This window comes from Coenobita brevimanus, chromosome 28 (assembly GCF_032717465.1).
Source record: "Coenobita brevimanus isolate Jiangsu-jjx chromosome 28, ASM3271746v2, whole genome shotgun sequence".
NCBI lineage: Eukaryota > Metazoa > Arthropoda > Malacostraca > Decapoda > Coenobitidae > Coenobita > Coenobita brevimanus.
Window position 1 is genome coordinate 28,737,977 of NC_136981.1, and position 14,084 is coordinate 28,752,060.

The window sequence follows — 14,084 nt, forward strand, 5'->3', positions numbered from 1 at the left end:
TTTCTGGCGTTTTGACATCGACCGGCTTCGGCGGATCACTTTCTTTGTCAGCATTGACGTTACCGTAACACAGCCTTTTTGACATCGGGCGGCCTTTAAGCGAGTTAATAATAAAACAACATTGCCAATTTTTCTTCACCTCAAAAATAATATCCATTCTTTGTATACTTCCTCCTACTTACTGTATTATCTGCAACCCCAGACTCAACTGAACGTGAATCTGGTGGACTACTGGCTGCTTCTATTCTGCTTCTGCAGTCCACCATCATCTTTTCGGGGGATAGGGAGGGGGGTTGAGGGACGTTTGTATAACCAGGCAGCGCAGAGGCTTGGAATTTTTTTCATCCACTGCCACCACGTGAAGGCGTCTCTCTCCAGTGCTTGAAAATTTAATACGAATGTGTATATTATTTCTCACTGATTAAATAGTCTTATTACCTATTTCTAATGCCTTACACTCGTGCACCACACATAACAAATTTCTCTCTCTCTCTCTCTCTCTCTCTCTCTCTCTCTCTCTCTCTCAGCTCAAGGATTTTCAAGGCTGTGTTGCTTTGCCTGAGATTTATCTGACGACCTTGGTCCCATGCTCACTCTCTTCTCTCTCTCTCTCTCTCTCTCTCTCTCCTCGCGAATGTTTACAAGTTACATCAAATCCTATTAGGAATTATTTAACTAGGTAATTATTTGCCCCACATTCTTTTCTCTGTCTTGTAAACACTCACTCTTCCTCGTCACTTATTTTATTTTAATGATGTGTGTGTGTGTGTGTGTGTGTGTGTGTGTGTGTGTGTGTGTGTGTGTGTGTGTGTGTGTGTGTGTGTGTGTGTGTGTGTGTGTGTGTGTGTTTATTATATTTTCTCAACCTCACTCATCTGCTGTTTAAGTATTTTGTTTCTTCTTGGTCTTGGTTTGCACACGCCTGCACGTCTGCTTATGCTATTTGAAGCGGGTTTTACACACACACACACACACACACACACACACACACACACACACACACACACACACACACACACACACACATGCACATACACACACAAACAAACACACACATGCACAATTCTGCGTGCCGAGAGACAAACTGTACTTAGCCTATACGATACATCAAGGGTGAGAAGCACAAGAATTTCGCAGCCAGTGAAGCGAAATGTACGACTACGAGAGAGAGAGAGAGAGAGAGAGAGAGAGAGAGAGAGAGAGAGACTCCGACGAGAGCCAATGGAATGAAAGTACAGGGAGAAAAAAGTTATCGAAAAATGGCAGAAAAAACGATGCATACAAGGTGAGACAAAAATGGCTGACAGTAACAAAGAACAGACAATGGAGAGAGAGGAAGACAAGGGAGGAAGGAGAGAGAGAAAGCGGATGTGAAACGGAGGGGGGATGCTATGGAGAGAGAGAGAGAGAGAGAGAGAGAGAGAGAGAAATTAAGTAAACTTTATATGATCAGTCTGCCTCTCTCTCTCTCTCTCTCACTCTCACTCTCACTCACTCACTCTCTCTCTCTCTCACTCTCACTCACTCACTCTCACTCTCTCTCTCTCTCTCTCTCTGTATGCTTCTGTCTATCTATCTATCTATCATTCTATCTTTCCATCTTCTTTATAAGGTATTCGGCTCTTGGCACAGGTATGATCGTCCTTTTCCTGGTGGCTGAGCAGTGCATAAGAAAAAAAAAAAAAATGAGTGAAGAACATGAATGACAAAAATAGGCCTGAATGAACCTAAATAGACCCTTAACTAAAATGGGTGAAAACAAGAATGGCATAACGGAAACGGAGTGAACCTATTTAGAACCCGATTTCCCTGAGTGAATAACGTGAATGACAAATAAACCTGAATAAATCTAATCAGAACCTACCTTACCTGAGTGAAAAACATGAATGACATAAAAGACCAAAAACAACCTAAATAAAACCCAATTCCTCTAACTGTGTGAAGAACCTGAGAGATAAAAATGCCCTGGATCGACATAATGACCTGACCTAGTGACCCAAAGCTGACCTGACCTCACCTGGCTGGTCCAAAATACCTATGAAGGCCACTGGGTACACCTGCAATGATGGGAATTACCTAACAAGCCCTGGCTGTGGATATAATTGGGTTGTTTGATGTGAGTGGGACTGGCACTGAAGCGGAGGGCCTAAATAAATACTAATTAGCCTCATTTTCTCTGGCCTGACCTACTTGTCCTTAATTAATAGCAATTGACCTAAATGGAGTTGAACTGTGAGCGGGACGGACTGGACAGGACGGAACTGAATGAATAGTGGTGGTAGTAGTAGCAGTAGTAGTAGCAGCAGCAGCAACAATGTAGTTCTTGTTATAAACTCGGGTTAATTTGAATGTGAACCCAGTAGACTGCAGGCTGATGTTACTTCCTCGTGTGTCAATCATCCCCGTTTAAAGGGATAGGGAGGGAGTTGATGGGCGTTTACATAACCAAGGCAGCGGAACTGTCTACCTATGCCAGTGCCACCACACGAAGGAGCCTCTTTCCAGCACCGAGAACACGGTATTACAAGGAAACCCCACTTCGCTGTGATATAGCAGTGTGTTCAGATTTTTTCTTGTTTACTAAGGAGGGTTTCTTGAATGTAATAAAACAGATCAAATTGGAGGGGTTAGACAGGGTTAAAAACCCATCTACTACTACTACTACTACTACTATTTCTACAACTACTACTGCTACTACTACTACTGTTACTGCTGCTGATAATAATAATAACCAAAACCATAATAATTCATTTTTTTCATTCATTCATTGCCAGACGCCATGTATCCCAGACGGGGTGGCCAAGGGCTTAGAGTTAATTGTTTTACAGGGAGGGGCACTAATCCTCCACCAACCCCACTTGACACGTAGGGATGCCAACAGCATCTGGTGTTCCCAGGCGGTCACCCATCCAAGTACTAACCAGACCCAACGTTGCTTAACTTCGCTGATCGGACGGGAAGCGGTGTACTCAACGTGGTATGGCCGATAATAATAATAATAATAATAATAATAATAATAATAATAATAATAATAATAATAATAATAATAATAATAATAATAATAATAATAATAATAATAATAATAATAATAATAATAATAATAATAATAATAATAATAATAATAATAATAATAATAATAATAATAATAATAATAGCAATAACGGAAAATGGAGATTGCCTTCAGCAATTTCAGTAACTCACCATTGAAAAGGTCATCCATGTTGTACATGTGACCTCAGTACAAAAAAAAAAAAAAAAAGCAAAATTTGAACTTTGACCTTGGCTGTAACCTTGAGTTTTGGATCAAGGTCATTCATAATTGGTAGCCATGCATAGCATATCAAGGTCTATAAATACACCAAGTTTGGCGATTGTAGTTCAGTTCTATCTTGGTTTTCTAAATTGTGCACTCGATGCCCCCAAACTACTCTCCATTGACCCCTGGACGATCTCAGGAACTACTGGCCCAAATGGGCCCATAGTCATTTTAGACCTGCTCCCCGACTGGTTATGTCCCACAGAGATTTCAAGTCTGTATCTTTGGCGGTTTCTGAGAATCCGCGAATACACTATTCTTTATAGGTTTTTATCTGTAAATTGGAAAACCAGTACTGGGAACTGGATGATACTTGGTTATATGAAGCCGCCAGCTGGGGGACTCAGATGGCCTAGTGTGATGGCCTTAGCTTTGAAATTGAGCGAATACGAGCAATATACCATTTCAGAATAATAATAATAATAATAATACTAATACTAATAATAATAATAACACTGACAAGAGCAATATAACTCACAACTGGTGCGGTGAGTTACAATAATAATAATAACAACAGTATCCTTCCGCTGACTCAATGAAACAGGTCACCTAACATGTAAGAAGCAAAGGAGTAGCTCAAGTAACTGTTTTCCTAAGGGTACCCATGACGAGTAGGGATCAAGGAATTAGGGAGAGATGATAAATGTGTCAGAACGCTGGGAGACTGGAGAGAGAGAGAGAGAGAGAGAGAGAGAGAGAGAGAGAGACGCTCCAATCCCACATCTTACCTTGCCTTCCTTCCTACTGACTTATATCAAGGCCTGCTCCCAGCCATCACATCTCTCTCTCTCTCTCTCTCTCTCTCTCTCTCTCATACACATACAATCACATACCCAGACACACACCTCCAGCTTCATAACCCTACATTACTTAGCCATGGCACGTGTGTGTGTGTGTGTGTGTGTGTGTGTGTGTGTGTGTGTGTGTGTGTGTGTGTGTGTGTGTGTGTGTGTGGTGAACAATGAGACTAGCCTAGTAACTTACATTAGACGATGGATGCGAGTTGTGTGCAGCAGCGTTGGCCTTCCCCTGTGTGTGTGTGTGTGTGTGTGTGTGTGTGTGTGTGTGTGTGTGTGTGTGTGTGTGTGTGTGTGTGTGTGTGTGTGTGTGTGTGTGTGTGTGTGTGTGTGTGGTGAACAATGAGACTAGTAACTTACATTAGACGATGGATGTGAGTTGTGTGCAGCAGCATTGGCCTTCCCCTGTGTGTGTGTGTGTGTGTGTGTGTGTGTGTGTGTGTGTGTGTGTGTGTGGTGAACAATGAGACTAGTAACTTACATTAGACGATGGATGTGAGTTGTGTGCAGCAGCATTGGCCTTCCCCTGTGTGTGTGTGTGTGTGTGTGTGTGTGTGTGTGTGTGTGTGTGTTTTGTGAAGATGGGCTGGTAAATTCTGGGTAAACAAAATGGAGTAAAAAATCTGAGGTTAGAAGAGGAAGGGCACGCACACGCACGCACGCACGCAAGCACCCGCTCACGCGCGCGCACACACACACACACACACACACACACACACACACACACACACACACACACACACACACACACACACACACACACAGCAGTCTAATACACCCTTTGGCCTGCTGCTCTTGTAACAACACTGCTGGTGTGAGTCAGGGTGGCCGTCAACAAATACATGTGTTCTGTGTGGTGTGGGATGGGTAAAAATTCACTATGTGTGTCATGCCCTGGCCGCCACCGTGCCACTCACTCTGCCACACCTGGGCTTTGACACCTGACACCACCGCCTCCCACGTGCGGCTGACAGGCTTCGTGAAAACATACACTGACTGTCCATCCCCCCGACCCCAGGGAGACCACCACAGCCTGGCCAGGGATCACAGGAGGGAGTGTACGGTGTGGACAGGTCAGAAAAAGATTAAGATGACAGACGCTAACATTGGTCTTACTGAAGCCTTATCTGGAGTTGTTTACACTCGTTTCAGTTTTATCCATGACAGTTGATAAGAGTCGCTTTTTTTTTTTGCTTAATTCTGGTCTGTCTGGCAAAGCAAACCTATCGACCACAGGTAAGAATCTGCTTATGTGGGCCGTCCTACAGGCACAGTACAGTACATAATAGATCATGAGAACCAGTGCCCACTTACCGTAGACAGCGCCTCACCAAGGGCAGTATTCTCGTACGGTTAGGAAGCTTACTAACACTTCTTCCTAACAGGTTACTTTGATTCGGTTCCATTACTGTATTCTTGTGCGTCATGCAGTCTATGTCCGCATTAAATAGATAAGAGGCAAAAAAGAAGATATTAATGTGTAGTTTGGAAAAATAAATATCTACGATAAGGCGTTGGGGAGCCTTCTTACCCTACGAGAATACTGACCTAATACCATTCTCCAGGGCGGAGTGCAGAGATATTTAAAGGTTGGCTTCTGAATGTAAATCCCAGCTGCTTCCTTCGCTTAGGGAACACACACACACACACACACACACACACACACACACACACACACACACACACACACACACACCACCTACATCAATAAAGAGTAATTACATCCGCCAGGTGTAGGTGTATAACTCTGTGAAATTATATCACAGGTATATATCACACATAAACCCAGGCCAGTGCAAGTCGTCGTCATCAACATCATCATCATCATCATGAAACTTTATTAAGTTTATAGGCGTATATAGATAGTTAGACATACAGATAGATTTATGGACAGATGGATAGGCAGATAGTGAGTAGACAGATAGAAACAGATAGATAGATTTAACAGACAGACATAGATAATAGATAAATAAACGACAAACAGAGATACATAGATAAATAGACAGATGGAGAGATAGATTAGACAAACAGATAATATTATACAGGTAGATAAAATAGACAGACAAACAATAGATAGACAGACAGGCAGACAAATAGATAGATAGATAGATAAACAGATAAATACAGTATTCCTTTTTCCTCACTGCAAAAACAGGCTCATAATCCCTTTCCGCCAAATCCCTGCTTATCCTTCTCTAATCCCTCTTGCCTTTAATCCACCTTAACGCCGTTTTCCTTGTCGTTAATCTTTCCTTGCTCTTGTCTGCCTGTCTGTCCGTCTGTCTGTCTGTCCATCCAACCGTTTATCCATTCGTTCATCCGTCCATCCATCCAACCATCCATCTATCCATTCATTTGTCTACATATCTATCCATCCGTCTATCCATTCATCCATCTGTCCATTCATGCATCCATCCATTCATCTATCTCTTTCTATATCCCTCCCCTGCTCTCTCTCTCTATCTCTCTCTCTCTCTTTCCTGGTTATCCTTCCTCTTCCTTTGTTTCGTTTTTTCGTTTTGGTTCGTCATTAATTGTTCGTTTTTACCGTCTCCCTCTTCCTCAACACGCTCAGGTTTCTAAGACAGAGAGAAAGAGTGAGAGAGAGAGAGAGAGAGAGAGAGAGAGAGAGAGAGAGAGAGAGAGAGAGAGAGAGAGAGACGATAAAAAGAGATTCTAACCAAAGTCTGCCAAATTGAATGAGCCTCACTCCCATTCACTCATCATTAAAGCCCCTGGAATCCTGAGCCACTCTTCTGATATTTCATTGGTTAAGAGATCGTCATACTGAGAGGGCTGAAGGGACGCTGGCAGAGGGGAAGAATGTCAACGCCCTCGGCTTAAGTTTCTCGCCTCATCGTACTTTCCCCTCTGTTCTTAATCCTTGTCTTACAGCGTTCTCCCCTATCACCTGCATCCATCACATTATCCTGGCGCTGGAGAGGGACGCCTTCATGTGATGGCACAGATATAACCTGGTGGACGAGCTGCCTGGCTATACAAATGTCACTGAACTCTTGACTGTCCCCCCAAAAGCAGGATGGTGAGTTACATGAGGTGGGTGATTTTAGCCTGCAGTCTACTGGGTTCATATTCAGATGAGCCTAATGGTCCTACTACTACAACTCCTACTATTTGTACTAAAACTAGAGCATTGTCCCTCATCACATGCATTCATCATATCCTTCCATCCTGCCTCTGTCACGGGCTCTCCGACGTCCTTACAGTGTCTCCTGCAGACAGTTCTGTTTTCACCACCTAGAACCGGCGCAAACGAGAAACCTACACATGGTGGCGCAGTGCAATCAGAGGAGCAGCTGCGGCGTCCACCCAAGGGCCAAATCACTTCTCTGTACCTCACCGAGGAATGGATTCTGGTCCAACCCTCGTTAGGCGTAGTGTACGCAAGAGGACACCGGATCCCTACACGATGTACTGCACGCTATCTAGGACGGCCCCACAGTGGCAGTTGCTTACCTGTGGTCGACGAGTCTGTTCGGCCAGACAGACCAGGTATTAAGCAACAACAACAAACGCCTAGGACAGTACCCTCTTTCTCACCCCAGCTCATTCTCTTGCTCTCATTATCGTCCCTGTTGATCTTGCCATCATCCCTGCATCTGTCACACCCATCCACCCTGCCTCTTACTCTTCCTCCAACTTGTCTCTTCCTTCAGTCATTTCCCTTATCATTTCCTTTCATTTCTCCCTGTCATGTCCTCCCCTTCCTTCTCTTGTCCTCAACATCCCTCCTGTTTGTCATATCCTATCTCCTTCATCTATCAATCACTACAATTCTATCTTTTCCTTTCCTCTCACTCTTTTCCTTCCTTCCTGCATTTCCCTTATTATTTCCCTTCATTTCTCCCTGCCACTCACTCCTCCTCTTTCCCTTGCTCCCATTATCAACCCAGTTCACCTTGTCATATCTCCCACATCCATCATTCTCTCCTCTACCTCTCACCCTTCCCCTCTTTCTGCCTTTCCTTCGGTCATTCCTCTTGTTATTTCCTCTCATTTCTCCTTGTCAGTCACTCCTCCCCATTCCCTTGCCCTCACTATCCACCCTATTTATCTTGGCCTATCTCCTACATCCATCATTCTCTTCCACCCTACCTCTTCCGCTTCCTCTCACTATATTTTCCTACCTGTAACCATTTTTGTTTTGGCACCTTCAAACACACACACACACACACACACACACACACACACACACACACACACACACACACACACATAAACACACACACACACACACACACAACTCTCTCTCTCTCTCCCTCTATCTCTGTCTCTGTCTGTCTGTCTGTCTGTCTGTCTGTCTCTCTCTCTGACTTACTCTCACTACATTCCTTTCCTTTCCCGACTTCACCTTATAATATCTTTGCGGTCTTACCCTTGCTAGCTGTTGCAGAGGGACGCCTTCACGTAGTGGCACTGATATCCGAGCGCCTCCCCTGCCCGGTTATACAATCGTCCCTGAACTCCCTCCCTACCACCAAAAGGAAGATGGCCGACTGCTGGACTTGGTGGACGCGGACGTGAAAGTAGTGGTTGCAGAAGTGGACGTGAAAGTAGTTGTTGCAGAAGAGGACGTGAAAGTAGTGGCGGTGGTGGAAGAGAACGCAAAAGTAGTGGAAGTGGACGCAAAATAATTGGTGGTGGAAGTGGACGCGAAAGTAGTGATGGTGGAAGTGAACGCGAAAGTAGTTGTGGTGGCAGTGGACGCGAAATAACTGGTGGTGGAAGTGGACGGGAAATATTTGGTGGTGGAAGTGGACGCGAAAATAGTAATGGTGGAAGCGGACGAGGAAGGAGAAAGGACGGAAATGAGCGCAAAATTAGTAAGAGCAGATGTACTAACAAAGCCAGTGAGTCCAAGAATGTAATGTCCTCAAATCAGTGTAGCCCAGGATCAAAGACATACCCTAGTGCATAGTGGTCTACTAACCTCTTTTATGGGCAGCACTAAAACTCACGCAAGGAAGGCAGTCTGTGCGTGTGTGTGTGTGTGTGTGTGTGTGTGTGTGTGTGTGTGTGTTTAAGGGCTTCCTAGATATACTCAGACGCATCAAGTTATTATTATTATTGTTTCATGTATTATTAGTTAAAATCCTCTCGTATGTTGTATCTTTTTTTATTTTTTATTATCGAAAGACGAGAGGGTAATGAGTTGCACTGAACACGTGTGGGCTCAGTTGTGTGCTTATTTGTCTTCCTGTGGGCTTCCTTGTATTGTTTCCCTTTTGTGATGGATAGAGCAGACAGACAGATTGATATATAAATATATAGATATATATAGAGTGATGGATGGATGTATGGATGGATGGGCAAACAGAAAGACAGAAAGACAGACAGACAGACAGACACAGGCATATGGAAAGATAGATAGACAGATTGATCAATGGATGGATGGATGGATGAATGGACATACAGTCAAACAGCTAGCCAGATAGACAAATAGATAGAAGGATAGATAGATAGATAGGACAGATAGAGATACTGTAGATTGACAGATGGATGAATGGATGACTACACATACAGACAGACAGATATATATATATATATATATATATATATATATATATATATATATATATATATATATATATATATATATATATATATATATATATATATATATATATATATATATATATACACTAGATAGATAGATGGACGGAGGGATAGATGAATAGGCTGATACATAGATTGATATATAGATAAATGGATGGATGGGTGGATGGATGGGTGGATGGATGAGTGGATGGATGGACGGATATGGAGATGGATGGATGAATGGATGGATGAGTGGATGGATGGATGGATTAGTGGATGGATGGATGGATGGGTGGATGGGTAGATGGATGGATGGATGAGTGGATGGATGGATGGATGGATGGATGGATAGACAGAACAGACAGATACAGACAGACACATAGATATATATACTAAGAATGTTAATGCAGTTGCTGCTAATTGGGCTCATGATATAAATCTATTTTCATAACTCAATTTCTCAGTTTAAGTTGCTGACCTTTTTATGGGGATGAAAAGAAAGAAAAGAAATATCCTGGAATAACTATTTTTTTACTATAGTATATGTATGGAGAGAGAGAGAGAGAGAGAGAGAGAGAGAGAGAGAGAGAGAGAGAGAGAGAGAGAGAGAGAGAGAGAGAGAGAGAGATGCAAAAATCACAAAAGCCGCCACAGTCTCAAAGGCTTTAAATATTTGTAGCTAACAAGACACGGGTCCTCCAGACTTTTGGCGGCTGCAGCTTCAACAGATCCGGCCAAGAGAAAAAAGCGAGAACCAGATTTAATTACGCTTCACTTTCTTTGAGGAGGAGATGGAGGGAGGGAGGGAGGAGGAGGAGGTGGTGGAGGGACGGGAGTGTGGGAGGAGGTGGTGGAGGGAGGGGAGTGTGGGAGGAGGTGGTGGAGGGAGGGGAGTGCGAGGGGAGGTTGTGGTGGAGGGAGGGGAGTGTGAGAGGAGGTGGTGGAGGGAGGAGAATGTGGGAGGAGGAGGTGGTGGAGGGAGGGGAGTGTGGGAGGAGCAGGTGGTGGAGGGAGGGGAGTGTGAGAGAAGCTGGTGGAGGGAAGGATGTGTGGGAGGAGGAGATGCTGGAGGGAGGGGAGTGTGAGAGGAGATGGTGGAGGGAGGGGAGTGTGAGAGGAGATGGTGGAGGGAGGGGAGTGTGGGAGGAGGAGGAGGAGGAGGTGGTGAAGGGTGGGGAGCTTGGGAGGAGAGAGGAAGAGAAGAGAGTGTGGTACGAGGGTGAGGGGATGAGAGGTAGGGGATAAGGGAGCGGGTGGGAAGGAGACAAGGTGTACTCGTAGTTATCTCCCGTCTGTATTTACCCGTGTCTGTATGTCTGTCTGTGCACAAGGCATCTCAAAAACTTGTTATCGGTTATCAGTGGTCTGGTGGATAAGTGGGCAGTGGGTCAAAGAAGAGTTAATTAGATTTTGGGGGGAATCTGGATCCGGCTGCATGAGTTAATGTATTTTACGTTAGCGAAGGTATGCGCTCTCTGAACCTGAGTAACAGTATAGGCCAAGTAGAATTAACTGACTACATGATATCGTAAAAACAATCGTCTGGCAGGAAAGAGAAATTACAGCAGTAAGTCATAAGTGTTACTGGAACTGCCGGGGGTATGCGCTATCAGATGCTTTCTAATTGTTGCTGTTGTGGCCCTAGGCTTATCGGGAATGTAAACCCAGTGAACTGCAGACTTAAACTGTCCTTGTGTAGTCCACCAACATCAATGTTTTGTGGGGATAGGGAGGTAGCTTAGGGACATTTGTATAGCCAGGCAGTGGAGCCTCCTGGTCATACCGGTGCCACCACACGAAGGCGTCCCTCCCCAGCACCTGAGACAAGATGCAGCAGAGATGAGTGAGTGAGAAAAGACAGGGAGGTGCAGAGCTGTGAGATGCAGTGTGGGGATAGATGGGAGAGAGGTGGATGCCCGATGGAAGGTGTGGAAGTAAGATGTAGTAGGACTGAGCTGAGTGAGAAGCGAAAACGGAGGGATTGGAATGTGAGATGGTGTGTGTGTGTGTGTGTGTGTGTGTGTGTGTGTGTGTGTACCCAGCACCTTCAGATAAAAACATACTCACCGGTGAAGCTTTATGTACAGTACCTCCGTCCTAACTGATTTTAATACACTAATGACAATACAGAAAAACAAGATAATATTCAGATAAAGACACACGTTTCTAAATGTAACACAATCTAACTGGTATGTCAGGCTTCGTTACACCGTTTCTTAAGCGATTTATCCTCATATTTTACCTTTACATTTTCTTACACTTTTATTTATACTGTTTTGTTATTAACATTGTTTGCTTTTATCTATCTATCTATTGCCACACGCCTTAATCCCTTAAGAAGTGACCACAAACAAATCGCCTCCATGTCGCCCTGTCCCCAGCCATTTCACTGCCCTGCTCCCAGCTCACACCCCCCGCTCTCATATACCTCTCCACTCCATCCCTCCATCTCATCCTTGGCCTCCCCCTCCCTCTCCCCCCCCTTCCATCTCACTCACATAACCTCTCCTCTTCAGTCTCTCACTCTCCATCCTCTCCACATGGCCAAACCACCTCAGTGTGTTTCTCCTAACGTTTCTTATCACATCCACACACACACCACAATGCTCCTTTATATCCTCATTTGTCACTCTGTCTCTCCATGTGACTCCGCAGGCTCCTCTTAAATAACTCATTTCCACTGCTCTCACTTTTGACTTGTGTCCCTCCAACAACGTCCAAGCTTCACTTCCATATGTTAGAGTTGGTACTGTCATGCAGCAACTTTTTCACTTCCATGCTCACTTCCCTATTTCTTATCACTGCATTCAAGGAACCAGCAACCTTTCTTCCTGGTTGTACCTTTCAAGCACTTCACCCTCTAAACTTCCATCCTTACTCATCACACTACCCAAGTACTTAAATGCACTCACATTTTCCATTTCCTCTTCATTCAACCTTACTGTAGATTCACTGACTTCATTTCTCTCGAAGACCATAACTTTATTCTTCCCTACATTCATCTTTAGATTCTGTTTCCTACACACGCTCCCAGACTCAACCACAAGCCTTTCAGCTCCCCTTCGTCTTCACTTAACAACACAGTATCATCTGCAAACAACAGTACAGGGAGTTTCCAAACACTGCCCTCTCTCATTAAGGCTGCTCCAACATCCACTGCCCTACCTTGTATCTCTTTTATAATCCCATCCATGCTCAGACTGAACAACCATGGAGACAGGACACATCCCTGTTTCAATCCAACCTTCAAATAGAACATTTCACTCTGTTCACTATCCACACGCACTGCAGCATTAGCCCCCTCATACATGCTCTTCACGGTATTAAACAACTTCCCATTTACTCCATATATTCTTAATACTTTCCACAATCCTTGTCTATCCACCCTGTCATTTGCTTTCTCCAAATCCATGAAGGCTGCATACAACTTCTTTCCCGTCTCAAGAAACGATTCCATTAAAGACCTAAGAATGAATATCTGATCTACCCAACCTCTTCCCTTCCTAAAACCTCCCTGCTCTTCTCCAACTAATTCCTCTGTTATTTCCCCAACTCTGTCAATAAGTATCCTACCATTATACTTTTCCTATTACATTAAGAAAACGAATGCCCCTATGATTACCACATATTTCTTTTTCCCCCTTTTCCGTTGTATATGGGAATACTTATACCTGACTTCCATCCTCTGGAACTCTACCTTCTTCACAGACCTATCTGCACATCTTCCACATCCATTTTACAACTCTCTTTCCCCCATTCTTCAGCATTTCACCACACTTCCCATAAATTCCTGGGGCTTTCCTTATTTTGACTTTCTTCATTGTTTCCACAACTTCTATCCTACTGATTTCTTCCTCTCTTTTCACATCCCTCCGTCTTCCAGCCATTCCCTAGCCACTGACACTCGCATTACTTTCATTCTGTATGCTCAACTATTCCTTAAAGTGCTCTCTCCATCTACTCACTTTTTCTCTTTTCTCCACTAGTAATCTACCATTTTTATTTTTCACTCCCCGACTAACTTTTCATCACTCTGTCTGTCTTTACCTCTTTCCAGAACATTTTCTTACATTCCTTCCACTTTGCACTCAAAATCCTTCCAAATTCCTCTCCACTCTCTTCTTACTCTCTCTTACTAATCTTCATACCTCTCGCTTCCTCTCTACATATAACTCTCTCTTCCGTCTCTCAACTTCTTCCACACCCCTGTTTCTCATCCACTCACTATATGCTTTCTTCTTTTGTGCCACAACCTGTCTCACCTCTTCATTGCACCACGCAGTTCCTTGCACCCCCTTTCGTCTTCTCTTCATTGCACACACCATCTTACATGTTGCACAGATTTCTTCTGTGAGTATCTTGCACATACCTTCCACGTCCCCCATCTGCTCCAATCCAAATTTACCCAATCA

At 44.0% G+C, this 14,084-nt stretch overlaps 1 non-coding gene across 1 annotated transcript; it reads right to left on the bottom strand.

Moving 5' to 3' along the window:
• Window positions 1–2,872: 2,872 nt before the first annotated feature.
• LOC145394855 (5S ribosomal RNA) lies at window positions 2,873–2,991 on the bottom strand. The gene has a single exon (XR_013896500.1). It is a non-coding gene; the product is annotated as a 5S ribosomal RNA (ribosomal RNA).
• Between the last annotated feature and the right edge of the window lie 11,093 nt (window positions 2,992–14,084).